The 23,927-nt window shown below is 46.7% G+C and overlaps 1 protein-coding gene across 1 annotated transcript in view; it reads right to left on the minus strand.

Annotated features, from left to right (window-relative positions):
• Nucleotides 1-19,893, minus strand: part of CTNNA1 (catenin alpha 1) — a 119,662-nt gene extending 99,769 nt beyond the window's left edge. The window contains exon 1 of the mRNA XM_077266024.1: nt 19,535-19,893. The gene's annotated coding sequence lies outside the window, so the exon portion shown is untranslated. The remainder of the gene's footprint in view (nt 1-19,534) is intronic.
• Between the last annotated feature and the right edge of the window lie 4,034 nt (nt 19,894-23,927).

Consider the following 23,927-nt stretch of genomic DNA (forward strand, 5'->3'; position numbering starts at 1 on the left):
AAATACTCCTCCACTGACCAGACCACTGCTGCCCGTGTACCCCTGGAACCAATTATAAAGTGCCTACAGCCAGCCCATTTTCTTATGTTAGGCCTTTGAAGCCTGTCTGCGGTCCCTACTTTAAATACTCCTCCACTCACCACCACCAAGCTGCCTGCCCGTGTATCCATGTAACCGCTGTGAAACTGCCATGAGCCTATTGTTTGTTATGTTAGGCCTTTGATAGCCTGTCTGCGGTCCCTACTTTAAATACTCCTCCACTGACCAGACCACTGCTGCCCGTGTACCCCTGGAACCAATTATAAAGTGCCTACAGCCAGCCCATTTTCTTATGTTAGGCCTTTGAAGCCTGTCTGCGGTCCCTACTTTAAATACTCCTCCACTCACCACCACCAAGCTGCCTGCCCGTGTATCCATGTAACCGCTGTGAAACTGCCATGAGCCTATTGTTTGTTATGTTAGGCCTTTGATAGCCTGTCTGCGGTCCCTACTTTAAATACTCCTCCACTGACCAGACCACTGCTGCCCGTGTACCCCTGGAACCAATTATAAAGTGCCTACAGCCAGCCCATTTTCTTATGTTAGGCCTTTGAAGCCTGTCTGCGGTCCCTACTTTAAATACTCCTCCACTGACCAGACCACTGCTGCCCGTGTACCCCTGGAACCAATTATAAAGTGCCTACAGCCAGCCCATTTTCTTATGTTAGGCCTTTGAAGCCTGTCTGCGGTCCCTACTTTAAATACTCCTCCACTGACCAGACCACTGCTGCCCGTGTACCCCTGGAACCAATTATAAAGTGCCTACAGCCAGCCCATTTTCTTATGTTAGGCCTTTGAAGCCTGTCTGCGGTCCCTACTTTAAATACTCCTCCACTCACCACCACCAAGCTGCCTGCCCGTGTATCCATGTAACCGCTGTGAAACTGCCATGAGCCTATTGTTTATGTTAGGCCTTTGATAGCCTGTCTGCGGTCCCTACTTTAAATACTCCTCCACTGACCAGACCACTGCTGCCCGTGTACCCCTGGAACCAATTATAAAGTGCCTACAGCCAGCCCATTTTCTTATGTTAGGCCTTTGAAGCCTGTCTGCGGTCCCTACTTTAAATACTCCTCCACTGACCAGACCACTGCTGCCCGTGTACCCCTGGAACCAATTATAAAGTGCCTACAGCCAGCCCATTTTCTTATGTTAGGCCTTTGAAGCCTGTCTGCGGTCCCTACTTTAAATACTCCTCCACTGACCACCAAGCTGCCTGCCCGTGTATCCATGTAACCGCTGTAAAACTGCCATGAGCCTATTGTTTGTTATTTTAGGCCTTTGATAGCCTGTCTGCGGTCCCTACTTTAAATACTCCTCCACTGACCACCAAGCTGCCTGCCCGTGTATCCATGTAACCGCTGTAAAACTGCCATGAGCCTATTGTTTGTTATTTTAGGCCTTTGATAGCCTGTCTGCGGCCCCTACTTGCAATACTCCTCCACTGACCACAATGCTGCCTGGAGTGCCTGCCTGTGTATCCATGTAACCGATGTAAAACTGCCATGACTGCCTACTGTTTGTTATTTTAGGCCTTTGATAGCCTGTCTGCAGCCCCTACTTGCAATACTCCTCCACTGACCACACCAATGCTGCCCGTGTACCCCTGGAACCTATTTAAAAGTTCATAGAGCCTAGTTATATATTTTATTTACTATTAATAAGGCCATGATGGACTACGCTGTACCACGCTACAAGCTAACCAGTCGACACTTCTTTTGCGAGAAAAGCCATCCCAACCCTCCACCAGCATGTAGAAGACCGCATTGTCCATGCACTCTGGCAATCTGTGAGTACAAAGGTGCACCTGACAACAGACGCATGGACCTGTAGGCATGGCCACGGAAGATTACGTGTCCATTACGGCGCAATGGGTTAATGTGGTGGATGCATGGTCCACAGGGGACAGCCTACTAAGTCTGTCTGCAGTCCCTAATTCAAATTGTCCTCCACTGTCTAAATCGGAACTTCCACCTTCTGGCTTTCGGCCTATAGTATCAGAAATTAAACTGCATTTGGCCTTCAACTTTGGTTAGGGCCTACTAACGGCTTCTGCCCCTCCCTGGTGTTGCCCTCAACTAAATAAAGCTGAGCTTCAACCTTCTGCTCCAAATTACCATTTTGAAAAATGCAATAGGCTTTTCAGGCCTACTAAAGGTGTCTGTCTGTGTGCCCCTGCCTGGTGTTGTCCTCAACTAAATAAAGCTGAGCTTCAACCTTCCGGCTCTCATTAAGTGGTTTTAAAAAAAAAAAATGGTGGTTAGGGCCTACTAACGGCTTCTGCCCCTCCCTGGTGTTGCCCTCAACTAAATAAAGCTGAGCTTCAACCTTCTGCTCCAAATTACCATTTTGAAAAATGCAATAGGCTTTTCCGGCCTACTAAAGGTGTCTGTCTGTGTGCCCCTCCCTGGTGTTGTCCTCAACTAAATAAAGCTGAGCTTCAACCTTCCGGCTCTCATTATGTGGTTTTAAAAAAAAAAATGGTGGTTAGGGCCTACTAACGGCTTCTGCCCCTCCCTGGTGTTGTCCTCAACTAAATAAAGCTGAGCTTCAACCTTCCGGCTCTCATTATGTGGTTTTAAAAAAAAAAATGGTGGTTAGGGCCTACTAACGGCTTCTGCCCCTCCCTGGTGTTGTCCTCAACTAAATAAAGCTGAGCTTCAACCTTCCGGCTCTCATTAAGTGGTTTTAAAAAAAAAATGGTGGTTAGGGCCTACTAACGGCTTCTGCCCCTCCCTGGTGTTGCCCTCAACTAAATAAAGCTGAGCTTCAACCTTCTGCTCCAAATTACCATTTTGAAAAATGCAATAGGCTTTTCAGGCCTACAAAAGGTGTCTGTCTGTGTGCCCCTCCCTGGTGTTGTCCTCAACTAAATAAAGCTGAGCTTCAACCTTCCGGCTCTCATTATGTGGTTTTAAAAAAAAAAATGGTGGTTAGGGCCTACTAACGGCTTCTGCCCCTCCCTGGTGTTGTCCTCAACTAAATAAAGCTGAGCTTCAACCTTCCGGCTCTCATTATGTGGTTTTAAAAAAAAAAATGGTGGTTAGGGCCTACTAACGGCTTCTGCCCCTCCCTGGTGTTGTCCTCAACTAAATAAAGCTGAGCTTCAACCTTCCGGCTCTCATTATGTGGTTTTAAAAAAAAAAAATGGTGGTTAGGGCCTACTAACGGCTTCTGCCCCTCCCTGGTGTTGTCCTCAACTAAATAAAGCTGAGCTTCAACCTTCCGGCTCTCATTAAGTGGTTTTAAAAAAAAAATGGTGGTTAGGGCCTACTAACGGCTTCTGCCCCTCCCTGGTGTTGCCCTCAACTAAATAAAGCTGAGCTTCAACCTTCTGCTCCAAATTACCATTTTGAAAAATGCAATAGGCTTTTCCGGCCTACTAAAGGTGTCTGCCCCTCCCTGGTGTTGTCCTCAACTGAACAAAGCTGAGCTTCCACATTCTGGCTTTCGCCCTATACTATCAGATATTAAACTGCATTTGGCCTACTAGTGTGGTTAGGCCCTTGAAACAGTGTCTGCTGCTCTTGGGTTTGCTACTCCACTGAACAAAGCAATGCCGCCTGTTTAGTCCTGTTACCAATTTTGAACTGCATGTAGCCTACTTTATTCTTTGGCCCTATATCTGTTTCCTCCTCATCCTGCCCATTGCCCAGCCACTGCTAAATGAGTCTGCTGGTACATTGACCTAGACCACTACATTCCCCTTGTACTCTACACAGCCAGAATCTGACCCTGCTGAAAGTAAGGTTCCCCTTCTCGCATGTTATACCACCTTACACAGGGACAAAGAGGAAGGTGCAGATGAAAGTGCAGGTTCCTTCATCAGGTGGGGGGGGCATACTCGTTGGCGACGTCACTGGCACAGGGCCCCTCAGAGTACGCAAAAGTGTCGCTGCTGGTGGGAGGCGCCCCCGCCATGCAAACACACCGCCGTACTTTGAGGGGCCCTGTGCCAGTGGCAATGCGAACGAGTGGGCCCCCCCCCTGCTTGCTCAGGATCACAGCACTTGCAACTTTTAAATACTTACCTTTCCCTGCAACACCGCCGTGACGTAGTCCGCATTTCCTGGGCCCACGAAAAACTTGAGCCAGCCCTACTCCCCCCACAACTTTCCCCCAATTCCCTATGCCCAACTATTATTATACAGTTAATTAAGATTGGCAAGCTTCAGAAACAAGAATGGATGTTTTTGGCATTAAAATGGGCACTGTAGGTGTTTTCCTGGCCTCCACTCACTGCCGACTATGCTTCCCCATTGACTTGCATTGGGTTTCGTGTTTCGGTCGATCCCCGACTTTTAGCGATAATCGGCCGACTGCACTCGACTCGACTCTGGACAAAATCGGGTTTCCCAAAACCCTACTCGATCTTAAAAAAATGAAAGTCGCTCAACCCTAGTTGTCACTGCCGAATGTCACTGCCCAGTGGTCGGCAATTCAGCTACATATAGGCGATCTGAGTATCGCCTGTATGTAGCAGAGCCGATCGGGTTATGGCAGCTTATAGTCTCCCATGGAGACTATAGAAGCATGCAAAAAGTAAAAACAAAAAAGTTTTAAAAACATAAAAAAATGTAAGTTTAAATCACCCCCCTTTCCCAACATTCAAATAAAACGAAAAAAAAAAGTCAAACATATTTGGTATCACAGTGTTCAGAATTGCCTTATATAAAAAAAAATTAACCCGATCGCTAAACTGCGTAACGAGAGAAAAACTTAAAATGCCAGAATTAATTTTTTTGGTCGCCGCGACATTGTATTAAAATGCAATAATGGGCGATCAAAAGATCGTATCAGCACTAAAATGGTATCATTAAAAACGTCAGCTCGACACGCAAAAAATAAACCCTCACCCAACCTGAGATCACAAAAAATGAAGATGTTACGGGTATCGGAAAATGTTGCAAGTTTTTGTTTTTTTTTTTTTAAAGAAATTGGGGAATTTATTTTACCACTTAAATAAAAAATAAACTAGACATGTTTGGTGTCTATGAACTCGTAATGCTCATGTGAATTTTTAATGTAGTACCCAAAACGTTTCGGTCCTATGTCAGGACCTTCATCAGTTACGTACTAGTAATGTAATTTTTGGTAATGATAACAAATGATGTCAGAGTACACACCGTGATCTGCGTCTGTTGATGCACAGATAATAATTTTGCAATTTAGAGTGGACTTATATGTCTCATATCGCTGGTGTGTGCCGGTGTCCAGACGCGGTATCCCCCGCTGGTCCGCGTCTGGACACCGGCACACACCAGCGATATGAGACATATAAGTCCCCTCTAAATTGCAAAATTATCTGCGCATCAACAGACGCAGATCACGGTGTGTCGTCTGACATCATTTGTCACCATTACCAACAATTACATTACTAGTACGTAACTGATGAAGGTCCTGACCTAGGACCGAAAAGTTTTGGGTACTACATTAAAAATTCACACGAGCATTAAGTTGAGTGCCAGGTTCTTTCTTTCAAGTTTCATATGGTGTGGGAAACTACCTTGGCACCATCAATAGTAGTGCACACGCCTTTACCCTCTACCTATGAACTCGTAATGACCTGGAGAATCATAATGGCAGGTCAGTTTTAGCATTTAGTGAACCTAGCAAAAAAGCCAAACAAAAAACAATTGTGGAATTACACTTTTTTTTAATAATAATAACTTTATTTGCAATTTCACCGCACTTGGAATTTTCCCGTTTTCCAGTAACTCGTCCTGCAAAAAACAAGTCCTCACATGGCCATATTGACCTAAAAATAAAAAAAGTTATGGCTCTGGGAAGAAGGGGAGCAAAAAAATAATACCTCCGGTCATGAAGGGGTTAATGGAGGTTAAACAGTTATTCCCGATGTTTCAAGGTATGCCCTATCCAAAGAATAGGGGATAACTAATTGATTGCTGGGCTGGGGTCCGACCGCTTGTTCAGAAAAGATCCTGATAAAAGGGGTTCGCAGACGTGAACATTGCATAGCCAATTTTGAAAAGATTTAACATGTGCATACCCGATCTCTACTCATGTCATTGACTAAGGGACAGCTGGAAATTGCCAAGCACAGAACGCTGCTTCCTCTTACGGTATGTGCACGCATTAAGTATTTGAACCATTTCTGCATCTTTTAGCAGGAAAAATGCAGCAGCAAAAACGTTTTTCTCTTCGCCACGACAGCACCCACTTGAGAGAGGGGATCCGCCCCTAGGAACAGGAAACCCCTATGGAGAGATAAAAGGGGCGGTCCCCCTCGCTCCCACAGTTGGTTTCCTGTTCCTACGGGAGACTCTTGGAGAGAAGAGGATGCCCAGCCTGGATGCCGCTTGCGCAGTTTACCTTTATGGGACGGCAAGGGCTCCAGAAGCTGGAAGCAGCGTCGGGGGTCCTATGGCAGCTTCCCCCCTCTGCTGGCAGGTACCGTGAGGCCGGGTCCGGGGAGTCGCCTGGCTCACGGAGATTCACCCAGCGGACCTGCGGAGACCAAAAACGCTGGGGTAAGTTGATCCTGCGGCGCCATCTCGGATGGTGCGCAGGCAGCGTGGGTCCGGTGTACTGTCCCCCGGAAGCAGTATCGCAAAACTTCCGGGGTGACTCAGGAGAGACGGCGCCTGCGCTGAGGCTGGTGAGAGCGCAGGCGCATACAGTATGGCCGCGACCCGGATGTAGCGGTTACTTCCGGGTGCGGCAGGAAGCAAAATGGCGGCCCCCATTAGAAAAGGACGCCGGCACTGATCCTCCGGCGTCCATCATGGCATCTCCACAGGACCCAGCGATGGCTTCATCTGAAGTCACCGCTATTACACCTGTCAGCCGCACAAGCAGCAGCCACAGATCTTCTGCTAAAAGCAAAAAGTCGGGCCGGTCAGTTCCATCTGTGCCTTCGTCTCCTCCTCGTCAGCCGGTATTGTAACAACAACCTCACTGGGTGAGTGTGTGAGTGTGTGTACCCTTTTAGGCTGATTATACTTCCCCTCTGTCTATATTCCCTAGGCAAAAAGAACGGGGAAAACAAAACACATACAATGTGCGTTATGCTCTCAGCCGCTCCCCGATAATTATTTAAAGAAGCTGTGCCAACCTTGCATCGAATCCACCTTACGTGAGGAATCTTCAGTAAGGTCGGAAGATATAAGGAGTATGATTAGGGAAGAATTGCGGGCCTTCCGGAGCTCAGAAAAAATTCTTGAGAGTAGAAGAAAATATGATTCCCCTAGGTCTGAACAGTCCTCTGATATTGAAAAAGATTCGGATGATTCCCAAAAGATCATTTCCTCAGATGATGAGAGAGATACATGCTTTCCCACAGACAGTATTGATAATCTAGTAAGATCAGTTTGCAACACCATGGGTATTGAGGACACAAAAACCCCTAAAACCCCACAGGACGTGATGTTTGCAGGCCTGTCAGAGAGGAAAAAACCTTCCTTTCCTGTAATTCCAGCAATAAAAAATGTAGTTAAAAAGGAGTGGGAAAGCCAGGGACAAAGAGGATTACCGTCTTCATCAAAAAGACGCTATCCCTTTAACGATGAAGATTTCTCCATATGGTTGAAAGCCCCGAAGGTGGATGCAGCTGTGGCCTCCACCTCTAGGAAATCTTTACTACCCGTGGAAGATTCCGGCTCCTTACAAGACCCGCTGGACCGGAAGGCCGATACCCTCCTAAAAAGAGCATGGGAATCCTGTACTGGAGCCTTCAGGCCGGCTATATCAGCCACATGTACTGCCAGATCCATGTTGGTCTGGTTGAATGATTTAGAAGAAGGATTAAAAAGCGGCCTTTCCCGAGATAGACTAATCTCTTCCTTGCCGTTAATTAGGGGAGCTACAGCCTTTTTAGCGGATTCCTCAGCTGATTCCATACGGCTGGCGGCCAAATCGGCAGGTCTAACTAACGCGGCTCGTCGAGCCTTATGGCTAAAGGGGTGGAAAGGAGATCCCCAAACAAAGTCCAAACTGTGTGGTCTTCCATGCCAGGGTGAGTACCTATTCGGTACTAAGTTAGACGAAATTCTAACTAAAGCGGGTGAGAGGAAGAAGGGGTTCCCCAATAACACTTATCTTCCATCCTACAGGAGAGCGTTCCGAAAGCCCATGTTTAATAGGAGAAAAGACTATAAAAACCAAGACCGCTGGGCTAATAAAGACTTTAAACAGAAAGGAGCATTTTTCGGAAAGCGTCCATTCAAACCTGAGGAAAAACCCCGTTAGGACAGATCTACCCGTTGGTGGTAGGTTGTCTTTCTTTTCGTCACAATGGCTGACAATAACCTCTAACCCGTGGGCAACTAGCCTTATATCTACGGGTTTAAAATTAAAATTTGCCCGAGTCCCTCCGGACTCATTCTTATTGACTTCCTTAAGGTCTCAATCACAACAGGAGGCCTTAGAACAAGAAATAATAAATCTCCTGTCCAAAGGGGTACTAGTGGAAGTCCCTTTTCATCAAAAAGGAAAAGGTTTTTATTCCCCTTTGTTTTTGATTCCGAAACCAGACGGATCGTTTAGAACAATAATTAACCTAAAAAGACTAAACGTATTCTTAGAAAACCAAACCTTTAAAATGGAATCTATACGATCAACTATTAAGCTTCTGTTTCCCCATTGCTTCATGGCAGTGCTTGACCTTAAAGATGCGTATTATCATCTACCAATCTTCATTGAACATCAACAATATCTTCGGGTGGCAGTTATGATGGGAGGTCAAGTAAGGCATTATCAATATACAGCAATGCCCTTCGGTCTATCAATAGCCCCGAGAGTCTTCACAAAATTAATGTCGGAAGTAATGTCATACTTGAGATTAAAAGACACACTTGTGATACCATATTTAGATGACCTCTTGATAGTGGGTAACTCCTTTTCCCAATGCCATCAACGAGTACTTGATACTATTTCCTCCCTGCAAGAGTTGGGGTGGTTAGTAAACTGGGAAAAGTCCAGATTATCCCCCACAACTCGACAAACATTCCTGGGGCTTATTCTAGACTCTACAAGTCAGAGGTGCTTTCTTCCCGACTCTAAACAAATAGCGATTATCAACAAAGTACAATCGGTGATTAATAACCCCCTAATTTCCCTAAGAGAAGGGATGTCCCTTCTTGGTTCTTTTACATCGTGTATTCCGGCTGTCCCATGGGCTCAATACCATAGTAGAAAATTACAGTATAATATTCTGCAAGAGGAAGAGAGGTTACAAGGCCAATTAGATAGTCGATTGTCTTTTCCAACAGACGTGTTAAATTCTCTTACCTGGTGGTTAGATCACAGTCATTTTACCAGTGGGGTTCCCTGGGTGGTTAATCCTTCAAGAACAATCTTTACCGATGCCAGTCCTAGTGGTTGGGGAGCACACTTAGGAGATCAAATAGCTCAAGGTCTGTGGTCTCTTGAAGAATCGAACGATTCTTCTAATAAAAAAGAACTGAAGGCTGTCTATTATGCCATATGTAAATTTCTTCCACAGCTACACGGAAAGCATACAAGAATCCTTTCAGACAACATGACAGCAGTGGCATACTTAAATCACCAAGGGGGTACAAGATCAGAAGCTCTCATGTCTATAGCCGGCGACATTCTATCCATAGCAGAGAAGCACCTCCTATCCTTGTCAGCACTGCACGTGAGAGGAGTCGACAATCCAAAAGCGGACTTTCTCAGCCGCCACACTCTTCGCCAAGGAGAGTGGGTTCTCAGCCGACGTATCTTTTTAATGATAGTCAAAAAATGGGGCACTCCCGAGATAGACCTTTTTTCGACAAGACGCAACAGACAAGTCAAAAGGTTCGCTTCACTATTCCGATCCGACAATCCAGATATCTTCGATGCTCTGCAGGTCCCATGGACATTCCAGAAAGCATATGCCTTTCCCCCACTAATACTTCTTCCAACAGTGATCAGGAAGATAAGGGAAGACAGAGCTCATGTGATCTTAATAGCTCCATTTTGGCCCAAGAGGCCATGGTTTTCCTGGCTGAGAGCCATGTCGATCTCAGACCCGTGGATCCTTCCGGAGGATCAGGATCTTCTCTCTCAAGGCCCCTTCAACCACCCTCAAGTGAAGGGTCTACGGTTGACAGCCTGGCATTTGAAAGGCAGCTGCTAAAAAGGAGAGGATTTTCTAACAAAGTAATTGACACTCTGCTACTAAGTAGGAAAAAATCCACCACAACCATTTATGTGAGAGTGTGGAAAAAATTTCTAAACCTCTACCCAACAGCACTATCAGACAAAATTCATATCCCTATGATTCTAGAATTTCTTCAAAAAGGGCGTGATTTAGGTCTGGCAGTCAGTACCCTAAAAGTACATATTTCTGCGCTTGGTGCTTTATATGGTCACGATATTGCAGGTGACAGGTGGGTAGCTAGGTTTATCGCAGCTTGCCAAAGGTCAGAGACAGTCCAAATTCCCCATGTACCACCTTGGGATGTTAATCTGGTCCTCGAAGCTCTAACAGACCACCCCTTTGAGCCACTATATTCAGCTCACATAAAACATGTTTCCTTCAAAACAGCTCTTCTTGTTGCTTTGGTATCAGCTAGAAGAGTAAGCGACATACAGGCATTATCAATAGATCCACCATTTATGTCTATATTTCCAGATAGAATTATCCTAAAAACAGACCCTTCCTACTTGCCCAAAGTATGTACTAAATTCCATAGGTCACAAGAGATTTTTCTCCCCTCCTTCTATGATAACCCTACGAATCAGGAAGAACAAAAATACCACACATTAGATGTGAGGAGAGCCATATTAGCCTATTTAGATAGAACTAGCGCCTGGAGGAAGAGCAGGGCTCTCTTTATTTCCTTCCAGGGCCATAGAAAAGGAGATGGAGTCACGAAGGGTACCTTATCTCGGTGGATTCGGGATGCAATATGTTTGGCCTATTCATCCAAAGGGGAGAAGCCGCCTGAGACTGTAAAAGCACATTCCACTCGGGCGATAGCCTCATCCTGGGCCGAGCGTGCGGAAGTTCCAATAGAACTAATATGTAAGGCCGCAACCTGGGCTTCTCCTACTACATTCTATAATCACTATAGATTGGATTTGTCTTCTTCATCTGACCTGTCCTTTGGTAGATCAGTTCTTAACACTGTAATCCCTCCCAAATGACTATCTCTGAAAGTCTCTCAAGTGGGTGCTGTCGTGGCGAAGAGAAAACACCGGATTACGTACCGGTAATGCTCTTTTATAGAGCCACGACAGCACCCCTTTACTTCCCACCCTATTAAGTTATTTTTATAAAAGCACGATTAAGGGTGTTTTTTGGTTCTTATAGTTAGCCATACTAAGTTAACTAATGATAAATGATGAAATCATATTGCCTACTAATCTGGTGGGCGGTTCCTCGCAATCTCTGTAACCCAACTGTGGGAGCGAGGGGGACCGCCCCTTTTATCTCTCCATAGGGGTTTCCTGTTCCTAGGGGCGGATCCCCTCTCTCAAGTGGGTGCTGTCGTGGCTCTATAAAAGAGCATTACCGATACGTAATCCGGTGTTTTTGCAGCACATTTTTCGCTCCTCATTATATGGGCGAAATCTACAGCAAAAAAGCTAAAAGAATTGACATGCAACAGATTCATCTGCAAGTCACAAGTAACGTGCGCCGGGCACCGCCTCCTCTTGCAGCATTATCATCCACGGCGCCTGCGCATTAAGTTTTTTTTTCAGGCATGCGCAGTTGCGCTGCCCTTCGTAATTACAGCGCAGGCGCCGGGAACTATAATGCAGCAAGAGGAGGCGGCGCCCGGCGCGCACAGGCCCGGAGTGACGGCTGTGCTGCGTCTGATTAGGAAGGAAAGTCCCGCCTCCTGGACGGTTTCACAGTATGAGGGGGCACATTTCATAAACGTTTATTTCAGTGTGTGCAGGCATCATAACTAAAAGAGCCACCTTGTCAGAATGCAGCATTTGTGCTGCACAAGATGGCTCTTTTAGTTACAAACACCTGAGGGGGGTGACAGGTTCCCTTTAATCACTTGCATTCCCAGCAAAATGGCTGCAGGATTCTGCTCAGATTTGGGTGTGGAAACTTCAACATGCAAACAAGGCCTAACACTGTGACCTACTTTCCAACTACTTTTGAGTCACATATGTAAATTAATTCACAGGAACTAATAATATTTGAGAGAGTTTAATGTGGCAGAACCAAATTCACATCTATGCTGAATGTTCTGAAGGTTCCACCACACTATTTTTTCTGGCAAAATGATGGACTCAATGGCAGCACCCATAAGTCAACAGGCATCAATTTTGCTTTTTTACAAATCAACAAGGTAAAATGTGAAGAGAATTGTCCAGTGAGACGTAAGAGGCAGCACTCACCGTTCCTGGCACAATCCTTTATTCACGATCAGTTAAAAGATAGCGGCAGGGAGGAGAGGTGGAACAACAGACGGACTACAGCTGTTTCACGCAGCGTTTGTTTCTACAGGTCCAAGGTCCCGTAGAAGCGCACGCAGAGCAAAACGGCCGTAACCCATCTGAAGTTCCACCTCACCTTCTTGCCGCTATGTTTTAACCGATCGTGAATAAAGGATTGTGCCAGGAACGGTGAGTGCTGCCTCTTACGTCTCACTGGACAATTTGTTGTACTGCATATTTGGTAGCACCCAGGTTCCTCCCTTTTTGAACCAGACTTCGAAGGAGCTATCAAGCAAGGAATATCAAGATCAGCATACTAGCCCCAATGCTGGGTTATTTCTCGCACAAATTAAAATGTGAAGGGAATCTTACAACCTTGTATACAGGCTCTTAGGCTATGTGCACATGTCAGGATTTCTGCCAGAAATGCGCATGCGTTTTTACCGCGATTTTACCACGTTTTTTCCCAATGCATAGAATAGCAGGAAAAAAGCGAAAAAAATTGCAAAATTAATGAACATGCTGCTTTCTTTACCGCGATGCATTTTTTTCACGGAAAAAAAAACGCATCATGTGCACAAAAATTGCAGAATGTATTCTAAATTATAGGATGCATACGTTTTTAATTAGTTTTATAGCGTTTTTATTGCGAAAAAACGCGAAAAAACCTGAACGTGTGCACATACCCTTAAACTGGCGACATCATGGAACAATGTCCGCAGAGCTGAATAAGACAGTCCCATCTCCATTGTTGGAAATAGTAGCTTGTAAAGTATAGATTACTAGTAAGCAGATATAAATAAAATCGATAAACTCGCCCTCCACAACAGCTACAATCTAACATGTGGCTGATTGGGAAAATGAATTGCTCATCCCTGTTCTATGGTTACTGATGTACAATTACCATTTCATACGTTTTTATACTTTTATTGACAAATACATCAAGTTATGTAAAAGCCTCAATATTTCCAGTGCTGAGACTTCTTGTACAAGACTTGTGCAATTTGCCCTGGCATCTGGATATCAGCTTCTGGGCCAAATCCTGACTGATGACCGTCTACTCTTAGGGTACCGTTACACAAAACGATTTACCAACGATCACGACCAGCGATACGACCTGGCCGTGATCGTTGGTAAGTAGTTGTGTGGTCGCTGGGGAGCTGTCACACAGACAGCTCTCCAGCGACCAATGATGCCGAAGTCCCCGGGTAACCAGGGTAAACATCGGGTTACTAAGCGCAGGGCCGCGCTTAGTAACCCGATGTTTACCCTGGTTACCATCGTAAATGTAAAAAAAAAAAAAAACCGTACATACTCACACTCCGGTGTCCGTCAGGTCCCTCGCCGTCTGCTTCCCGCACTGACTGAGTGCCGGCCGTAAAGTGAAAGCAGAGCACAGCGGTGACGTCACCGCTGTGCTGTGCTTTTACTTTCCGGCCGGCAGTCAGTCAGTGCGGGAAGCAGACGGCGAGGGACCTGACGGACACCGGAGTGTGAGTATGTACGGTTTTTTTTTTTTTTTACATTTACGATGGTAACCAGGGTAAACATCGGGTTACTAAGCGCGGCCCTGCGCTTAGTAACCCGATGTTTACCCTGGTTACAAGCGAACGCCTCGCTGGATCGGTGTCACACACACCGATCCAGCCATGACAGCGGGAGATCCAGCGACGAAATAAAGTTCCAAACGATCTGCTACGACGTACGATTCTCAGCAGGGTCCCTGATCGCTGCTGCGTGTCAGACACAGCGATATCGTATGTATATCGCTGGAACGTCACGGATCGTACCGTCGTAGCGACAAAAGTGCCACTGTGAGACGGTACCTTTACCTAATCAGTGATTGCAGATTATCACAATTTCTGTGTTTTGGTTGACCACCCACTTTTTCAGCATTGAGCACAGGTTATCGGTGTAATTAAGATGTGGGGAGGTACCTAGTCATGGACCCAAAATGTCAATGTTTTGTACAGGGAGCCACTTATGTTAGGGCACCACCTCACAAGGTGAAAGTTATATCACGCTGGAAAAATCATTGGTCATCACCAAATTATTCCTGGATTATTGGGAGAAGTTGCTCTTAGAGGAGGATTAGATACCATTCATTACACAGGTCTGCGACTAAAAAGCTGTTTGATTATTTTCATCTAATTTCCATGTATTTTGGTGTGCTGAAAATGAAAAAAATATTGAAAAAAATCCTGGACGTCAGGATTTGCCACACAATACAAAATTCTCTTCAAATTTAGTATATTTTTCTCAATTTTTGGTATTTTTTTTTATCTTAGGGTTTTGAAAGTCAAAATTACTATTAATTAATTCACATCAATGCATTGAAGCTATACAATGCCAAAAAAATATAACTTTCAAAGAAAAGAACTTTCAGAGTGAGCTAATGAAACCAGCATCAACATGTTGCAAGCTGAACCAATTCGTAAAATCACTTCTAAAAGATAGAGAATGCTTCAAATACTTGGTCACCAAGTTTCCAGGCCTCTCGGAGGCAAAATTGAAGGAAGGTGTGTTCGTCGGACCAGACATTAGAAGGCTTATAGCTGATCAAGAGTTTATCAATACCATGACGCATCCTCAAAAAGAAGGGTGGTTTGCATTTAAAGGGGTCATAAAGAAATTTTTAGGCAATAACAAAGACCCTGAATACAAAAAAATCGTCGGACGAATGCTGAAAAGCATTTCAAGCTTTAGGTTGCCTGATGAGTTTGAAAGTGCATTTTCTCCATTCCCACCTTGACAACTTTCCTGAAAATGTGAGAGCTGTGAGTGAAGAGCAAGGTGAACGATTCCATCAGGACATTAAAGAGATGGAAAGAAGATACCAGTGAAGACGGAGCATTACAATGATGACAGACTACTGTTGGACGCTTCAGAGACATTCCAGATGCTACTCACAAGCGTAAATGTACCAAGAGAAGCCTCACAGGGAAGAAGAGTCGATTTTAGTGTGTGTTAGTGAGCTCATTGCAGTTAAAAAATTATTTTCATGAAACATTTGTAATAAAAAATTAAATTTTATGAGTCTATTTTCATTTATTTTGAGGTATTGTCTTATTTAACATAGTAACTTAAATTGTCAGAAAAAGTGATGTCCTATGACAAAACGGAGGTCATTTTCGGATTCAGCACACTTAAAAACATAAAGATTACGTGGAATAACCAAAACAGCTCTAGAAAAATTTTTTTTTGCAGACCTGTGTTATTAATTGCATTGTTCTTAGGCAAAGTTGTGAGTGGGCCCACTCTCTTAGATAAAAAACAACCTCAATGAATGGTCTCAGGATGCTTCACTGTTGGCATGACACAGGACTCACGTAGCGCTCACCTTTTCTTCTGAGAACAATCATTCTGCCACATGTCCCAAAGTATCTGAAGAATGCTTCAAAGAAAATAACTACACCCCAGTCCTCAGCAGTTCAGTGCCTGGACATCCTACAAAGTTATTTTTGCTAATGAAGCCACTTTCAGACTTTTAAAGGTTGCCTTTTATCCATGGGAGTGGATGAAGACACTTAGGGTACCGTCACACAGTGCAATTTTGATCGCTACAACGGCACGATTCGTGACGTTCCAGCGATGCATTTACAATATCGCTGTGTCTGACACGCTACTGCGATCCGGATCCCCGCTGAGAATCGTACGTCGTAGCAGATCGTTTGAAACTTTCTTTCGTCGTCTAGTGTCCCGCTGTGGCGGCATGATTGCATTGTGTGACACAGGTTGTATACGATGTGCGCACAGTAACCAACGGCTTCTACATCGCAAATACGTCATGAAATTATCGCTCCAGCGCCGTGTATTGCAACGTGTGACCGCAGTATACGACGCTGGAGCGATACTTATACGACGCTGCAACGTCACGAATCGTGCCGTCGTAGCGATGAAAATGGCACTGTGTGACGGTACCCTAATTGTCTGACTAAAGACACTGCCATGAATGAAGATTGGTATCTAAAACATCCTCCAAGGGCAAAGTCTCCCAAGAATCCAGGAATGATTTGGTGAAAGATCAATGCTTTTCCCAGCATGATGGAGCACTATGTCACAAGGTAAAAGTGACAGGGTGGCTAAGTGAACAAAACATTGAAGTTTTGGGTTCATGGCCAGGAAACTCTTAGATCTCAATCCCCTTGAGAACCGGTGGTCAACCCTCAAAAACACAGATATTGTGATTAATCAGTGCTTCTCAGTAGGGTTGAGCGAAACGGGTCGTTCATTTTCATAAGTCGCCGACTTTTGGCAAAGTCGGCGTCTCATGAAACCCGACCCGATCCATGTGTGGGGTCGGCCATGCGGTACGCGATCTAGGCGCGAAAGTCGCGTTTCGTATGACGCGTTTCGCGCCATTTTTGCAGCCAATGAAGGAGCGGTAGAGTGCTGACGTAGGTGTTAGGGGGCGTACACAACAACAGGCATTTTTTTTCGCGTGCATTACAGCGATGTGCAAAGGAGAGAGAGAGAGAGAGAGAGAGAGACTCAGTGCTTGGAGTCTGTCACGAATGAGCTATCGTTAGTCAGGATTTGGCCCAGAAGCGGATATCCAGCAGCCAGGGCCGAAGTCCTGTAAAACATGGGTCAACCTTGTAAATATTGAGTCTTTCTACAAACTTGATGTAATTGTCAATAGAAGTGTAAAAAATTAAGAAATGCTTAGAACTGTACTTCAGTAACCAGAGAAACATCTAACTACAAAATGTCAAAACACCGAAGCAGCAAACTTTGTGAAAATCAAAATTTTTGTCAGCGACGCGTCACAACTTTTGGCCACACCTGTGGTCTTAGATATTGCATTTCAGTCGATCACACTTGCTAGGCTTAGATATGACAGCTAAACCACAAATAATTTCTATAGTGCCAAAAACTTCTAGCCTCTAGCCACGACTGCACACTGAGGAACAGAAGTCAGAGGTACAGCGAAGGAACAAAACGGACCAGACAACTCAGGGATACAGTAACAGGTAAAAAAAAAAAAAAATAATAATAATAATAATAATAATGTCAGTGCCATTCACCTCATGTGCATTACAAACAGGCCCCATGAGCTGTCTGTCTACATGTGTGCATAGATCTGTCACTCCAGGGTAGCGGGCAGGCAGAAGCTGCTGGGGACACATCTGTCTGACTAATCTATAGCAGGGTCTCAGTCCCCAGTGACTATAAAACAAGTTGCCCACTACTTGACAACTTCTCATATCCCTTGCTTGGCCCCCATAAAATAATAAAGCCTATACTCACCTCTAGTGCTGGTGCCGTTCCCACCGTGTAGACACTCCCTCTCCCCGGGACCCCCGTGCTGTTGTTGTGACACGTGATGCCTGTGCCAAATCAGTTCTGGCGTCCCTGTCTCTGCCTTCTGTCGAATTGAGCAGGAAAAGGAAGTCTAAGGCTACGTTCACATTTGCGTTGTGCGCCGCATGCGTCCTTTTTGGCCGAAAGTTGGACGCAAAAAAAATGCAACTTGATGCGTTTCTTGCGTCCAACGCTTGCGGCCATGCGGCGCACAACGCAGCACAACGCATGTCCATGCGCCCCCATGTTAAATATAGGGGCGCATGACGCATGCGGCGCCGCTGCGGCGAGGACCGCAAATGTGAACGTAGCCTAAGATCAGCTGCAGTCCAGAATACTTCATGTTTGATTTGTCCGAAGGTGGAGTCATTCACATCAGTGCCAATTGTGTGCTGGCGTCACTACAACCAGACGGGAGCCCCAGGGAGAGTGAGTGCTGGCACCGCAGGAGACGAGCATAAGCTTTATTTTATGGGGGCCAAACATCCAGTTGTGGACGAAAGTATTTAAAAGTATGTTTTTCTCTGAAGCAAAGCTGTCTCTTCACGCTGTGGCCCGCTTGGCCCGCTGCCGCCCTCTCCACGCTGGGGCACGCTCGGCCCGCCGCCACTCTTTCCACGCTGCGGCACGCTCGACCCGCCGCCGGGCTCTCCACACTGCGGCACGCTCGACCCGCAGCCGGGTCCTTCACACTGCGGCACGCTCGACCCGCAGCCGGGTTCTTCACACTGTGGCACGCTTGACCCGCAGCCGGGTTCTTCACACTGTGGCACGCTCGACCCGCAGCCGGGTTCTTCACACTGTGGCACGCTCGACCCGCAGCCGGGTTCTTCACACTGTGGCACGCTCGACCCGCAGCCGGGTTCTTCACACTGTGGCACGCTCGACCCGCAGCCGGGTTCTTCACACTGCGGCACGCCGCCGCTCTCTCCACGCTGTGGCCCGCTCGGCCCGCCGCCGCTCTCTCCACGCTGCGGCACACCGCCGCTCTCTCCACGCTGCGGCACACCGCCGCTCTCTCCACGCTGCGGCACGCTCGGCCCGCCGCCGCTCTCTCCACGCTGCGGCACACCGCCGCTCTCTCCACGCTGTGGCACGCTCGGCCCGCTGCCGCTCTCTCCACGCTGCGGCACACCGCCGCTCTCTCCACGCTGCGGCACGCTCGGCCCGCCGCCGCTCTCTCAATGCTGCGGCACGCTTGGCCCGGTACAGGTTTCATTGCTTTGTTATAGAGTTGGGTGAAATCAACAAGTTTTACACATGCAGATGCTGTCAGCAGAGTCATTGTGCACTTGTCACTGGACTTTTCCATATGTGAACACGGCCTTAGATTCCACACCATCTTCACTTCTGCAGTCTCCTCAGAAGCCCCAGATCTCCAGCAGAAGTGACTGTCAGCTGCGGCTTTATCCCACGGATTACCTATAGACTAAGGGGCTCTGGGACCACAGCAGGCTGGACTTCATGCAGTCAGGAACCTCCAGCTGTGAGAGCCGGACAAGTGCAGGTCTGACGGCACCACCGACACATGGAGGAACCGAAAGACAGAGTCACACAAGTTCACCGTGCGGACAGTGACGGGAAACCCCGCGCTGCGGCCCCAGTGTGGGAACCCCTGCGCGGACAGGGCGTGGTGCGGGAGGGTGCGAGCATTCCTGCTCAGAAGCAATGCGGAGGGCGCACGGCTCCATGTCCCCCGCACGGTAATGACGCGACCACCGCTCCGCGGACACAGGTGACTCTGCATGAAAACTTCCAGAAGTTCCATAGAACTCGCAGCGCCCCCACTAGCGCCAACATGGCGCCTCCTCCTGACGGGACTCACCTGCAGCGGTACCTCAGCGACTGCGACGGAGACAGGACGGCGGGGCCACAGCCCAAGGCAAATTCCACTTCTCCCAGGTCTGAGGACTGTTAGTAGGAAACAGGATGAGCCGGGCAGTTCCTGTGCGCAGACTCCTCCCAGGGCGCGGGCTCATTCCACAGGCGTCATGTGAGCCGAGGAGTGGGCGCTTCACCTGCCGTGGACCGTGTCCCGTCCACAGCTCGTGCAGGACGTCCGGCCGCCGTGTGGGGCTCTGTGGGCGCCTGTGTCCACGTCTCCTGGTATGGGAGCCTTCTGGGCTGTGTGTGGCGGCTGAGGACAGCCGGTCAGTGAACCGCAGCAATGCCGCCTACCCAGGGACCGGCGCACACGCAGCGGTATTAACATTGGTATACGGATTAGTCCATAAACAAATCAAAAGAACACATTCAATTACAATATAAACACAAGGACCTCCCCAAAAAAACTTTAAGACAGGCCACAATGAATGTAGAGTTCAAAAACATGTACTTTATTTATATCAAAAAGATAAAAAACCTCAAGCTATTAAACACAATCCCTAGGGTTGAAGCTCAGGCTAGGGATTTGACCGACCGATTCTACGAAAGGGGTTACAGTAAAAAGAGTATTAAAAGGGGCAATCATCGGGCAGTGAACAGTTCTAGACAGGAACTGCTATATGGGCAGACTAATAAAATCAAAAACGGATTCTGAACAGGTCAGGATGATCACCACCTACCATAACAAATGGCACCAACTTAGAGATATCATTGCTAGACACTGGCAAATACTTTATACCGATTCAATCCTGAAATAAATTCTACCAACTAAACCATTAATTATGGCAAGGAGATCTAAAAATCTGTCTGATACTTTGGTACATAGTTTTTACAATCCAATTGGACCAAATAAAAAGCCATGTGATGTCATTAGGGCTGGCTTCTTTCCATGCGGGCTATGCAAGGCCTGTGCTAATACAATCAAGACAAAAACCTTTGCTAATTTTGATGGATCTAGGAAATTTGAGATCAGGAAGTATATCAACTGTTCCACCAGAGGTGTCATCTACCATGCCACGTGTCGGCCTCACCACACGTGAATTAAAGGTCCGGATCAGAGAACATTGTAGGGATATAGAGAAGGCAAAAACAACTGAGGATGAGACTACTTTAAAAACCCTACCTCGCCACTTTAAAATGTATCATAATTGTAGCACTGTGGGTCTGGTTGTAAGAGGCATAGACTCGATATCAATGGGGATACGAGGTGGGGACTTGAGTAGACTTTTGGCACAGACCGAAAGTCGATGGATATACAGTATAGGTTGGGTACTATGACTCCTCAGGGGTTAAATGAAAGCCTGGGTTTTGGGGACTTTTTATAGGCATATTTATTTTGTTCTGTTATCCGATACAGTTTTTATGGGGTTATGGACTTTTTATTCACTTATCTAATTTGTTTTGTTTTATCTATCAGCACCTCAGCTTCACAGTGTTGGCTGGCAGCAATATGATCAGCACCTTGGAACTGTTATCCATATTATATTGCAAAATTGGACGTTGGTCCCCCTGGACATTCATCTTTAATACAAACACCTCAGCTTTATAGTGTTGGCTGGCAGCAGTATGATCTTGGCCTTGGAATTGTCAATTCATAAGTATACCACAAAATCGGACTTTGGTCCCTCTGGACATTCATCTCGAATACAAAGTGTAGCGCCCCCACTGCCGCAGGGCCGAGGGGTACCCGGTACCGGGCCTCTGAGTCTCTGCTCTGGGGTTGTCACGGTGGCTAGGCCCGGTCCGTGACCCTGCTGAGGGGCGTACAATGAAGGTGGTGGTATGGGATGTCGTTATGGTGTGGTGAAGTGCCGGTCGCGGTGAATAACGAGGACACCAGGTTGCAGTCTCTTTACCTCTTTACTGAAGGCTTCAGGATCCTCAGTCCGGAATACGGTTAACCAGGCTGCGCAAGTCCGGCCGGTCCGATGGCACCTCCAGAGTTCCCTTTGCAGGTGGAAATCTGTGCCTACCTTCTAGCGCTTGTGTGTTGCGGTCCTCCCCTGCTGTGCTCACGGGATAGTCCCCACAACTGTTGTGTCTGTTTCTCGTGTTCCCTCACAACTCGATTCTGATGTTCTTCCACGTCCCCCAGATTTTATGGTAGGACGCACCCGTATGACGGGGAGGCTCGGAGCTCTTCCGGGACTCTAGCGTCGCCCCACTCCTGTTGTTACCCCCCTTGTGTCTTCCTAGGTCAATTGGATGAGACAGCCCGCCTATAACTGACTGTCCTGCCGTAGGTTTGAAGTTTGGCCTGGAGCTCTATACTTCCTCGGCGTTCCGGCCACCGGTTATGCGCCTCAATAGGATGTTGCCTCGCCTTACAGCACGACTCCTACTGGTATTCTCCTTGTTGCGTTGATCTCGTTTCTCACTCAGCACAATAAACCTCGCTTCTTGTCCTTTCTTGGGGTACCGCCGCTATATCGTGCAGGCGCGGTCCCGTAACGTTCTCTCTGGTTGCTAGGCCTCTGTCAGGATCCCACCCCTGACAGGGACCCCTCTGAGTCTCTCCCCGCAACACCCCCTGCCACAGGGTGTTGCCTGTTCGATTCCCAGTCAGCTTTCTCATCTAACTTCCTGCCTAACCCCCAGTTTTACCAGATTGTGAGGAGTGGCCTAATACATAGAACCCTTAGCTCCCCCTGGAGGCCAGACTGTGAAGTGTATTGGTGTCTGTGATACCTGGTCAGATGAACTCCTTCAGTGCCATCAGACGTACCATAGCCCCCCTTAGCGGCGGAGCAACAGTACTGCAACGACCAGGACTCTGGGGCGCTGCACTCCCCCCCGGTTAAATCCAGTACTCCTGGACTGGGAAGAAAACAACAATACATGTCAGCAAAAAGACATACAATTTTGAAAATGCAAGTACAAGTAAACTTTTTAACAGAGCTTCCCTTTATGGGAGGTGAGGACACTTGAACGTTACAAACATGGTTAAATACTTTAACCCCTTAATCCCGTATGACGTACTATCCCGTCAAGGTGACCTGGGACTTAATTCCCGGTGACGGGATAGTACGTCATACGCGATCGGCCGCGCTCACGGGGGGAGCGCGGCCGATCGCGGCCGGGTGTCAGCTGCCTATCGCAGCTGACATCCGGCACTATGTGCCAGGAGCGGTCACGGACCGCCCCCGGCACATTAACCCCCGGCACACCGCGATCAAACATGATCGCGGTGTACCGGCGGTATAGGGAAGCATCGCGCAGGGAGGGGGCTCCCTGCGGGCTTCCCTGAGACCCCCGGAGCAACGCGATGTGATCGCGTTGCTGCGAGGGTCTCCTACCTCCTTCCTGGCTGCAGGTCCCGGATCCAAGATGGCCGCGGCATCCGGGTCCTGCAGGGAAGGAGGTGGCTTACCGAGTGTCTGCTCAGAGCAGACACTGGTAAGCCTGCACCGATGTAAGTGAGATCGGTGATCTGATAGAGTGCTGTGCACACTATCAGATCATCGATCTGTGATGTCCCCCCCTGGGACAAAGTAAAAAAAAAATTTCCACGTGTAAAAAAAAAAAAAAAAAAAAATTCCTAAATAAATAATAAAAAAAATATATATATTATTCCCATAAATACATTTCTTTATCTAAATAAAAAAAACAAAACAATAAAAGTACACATATTTAGTATCGCCGCGTCCGTAACGACCCAACCTATAAAACTGCCCCACTAGTTAACCCCTTCAGTAAACACCGTAAGAAAAAAAAAAAAAAAACGAGGCAAAAAACAACGCTTTATTACCATACCGCCGAACAAAAAGTGGAATAACACGCGATCAAAAAGACTGATATAAATATCCATGGTACCGCTGAAAACGTCATCTTGTCCCGCAAAAAACAAGCCGCCATACAGCATCATCAGCAAAAAAATAAAAAAGTTATAGTCCTGAGAATAAAGCGATGCAAAAATAATTATTTTTTCTATAAAATAGTTTTTATCGTATAAAAGCGCCAAAACATAAAAAAATGATATAAATGAGATATCGCTGTAATCGTACTGACCCGTCGAATAAAACTGCTTTATCAATTTTACCAAACGCGGAACGGTATAAACGCCTCCACCAAAAGAAATTAACCCCTTCATGACCCAGCCTATTTTGGCCTTAATGACCTTGCCGTTTTTTGCAATTCTGACCAGTGTCCCTTTATGAGGTAATAACTCAGGAACGCTTCAACGGATCCTAGCGATTCTGAGATTGTTTTTTCGTGACATATTGGGCTTCATGTTAGTGGTAAATTTAGGTCGATAATTTCTGAGTTTATTTGTGAAAAAAACGGAAATTTGGCGAAAATTTTGAAAATTTCGCAATTTTCACATTTTGAATTTT

Source organism: Ranitomeya variabilis, chromosome 5, assembly GCF_051348905.1.
Source record: "Ranitomeya variabilis isolate aRanVar5 chromosome 5, aRanVar5.hap1, whole genome shotgun sequence".
Classification (NCBI taxonomy): Eukaryota; Metazoa; Chordata; class Amphibia; order Anura; family Dendrobatidae; genus Ranitomeya; species Ranitomeya variabilis.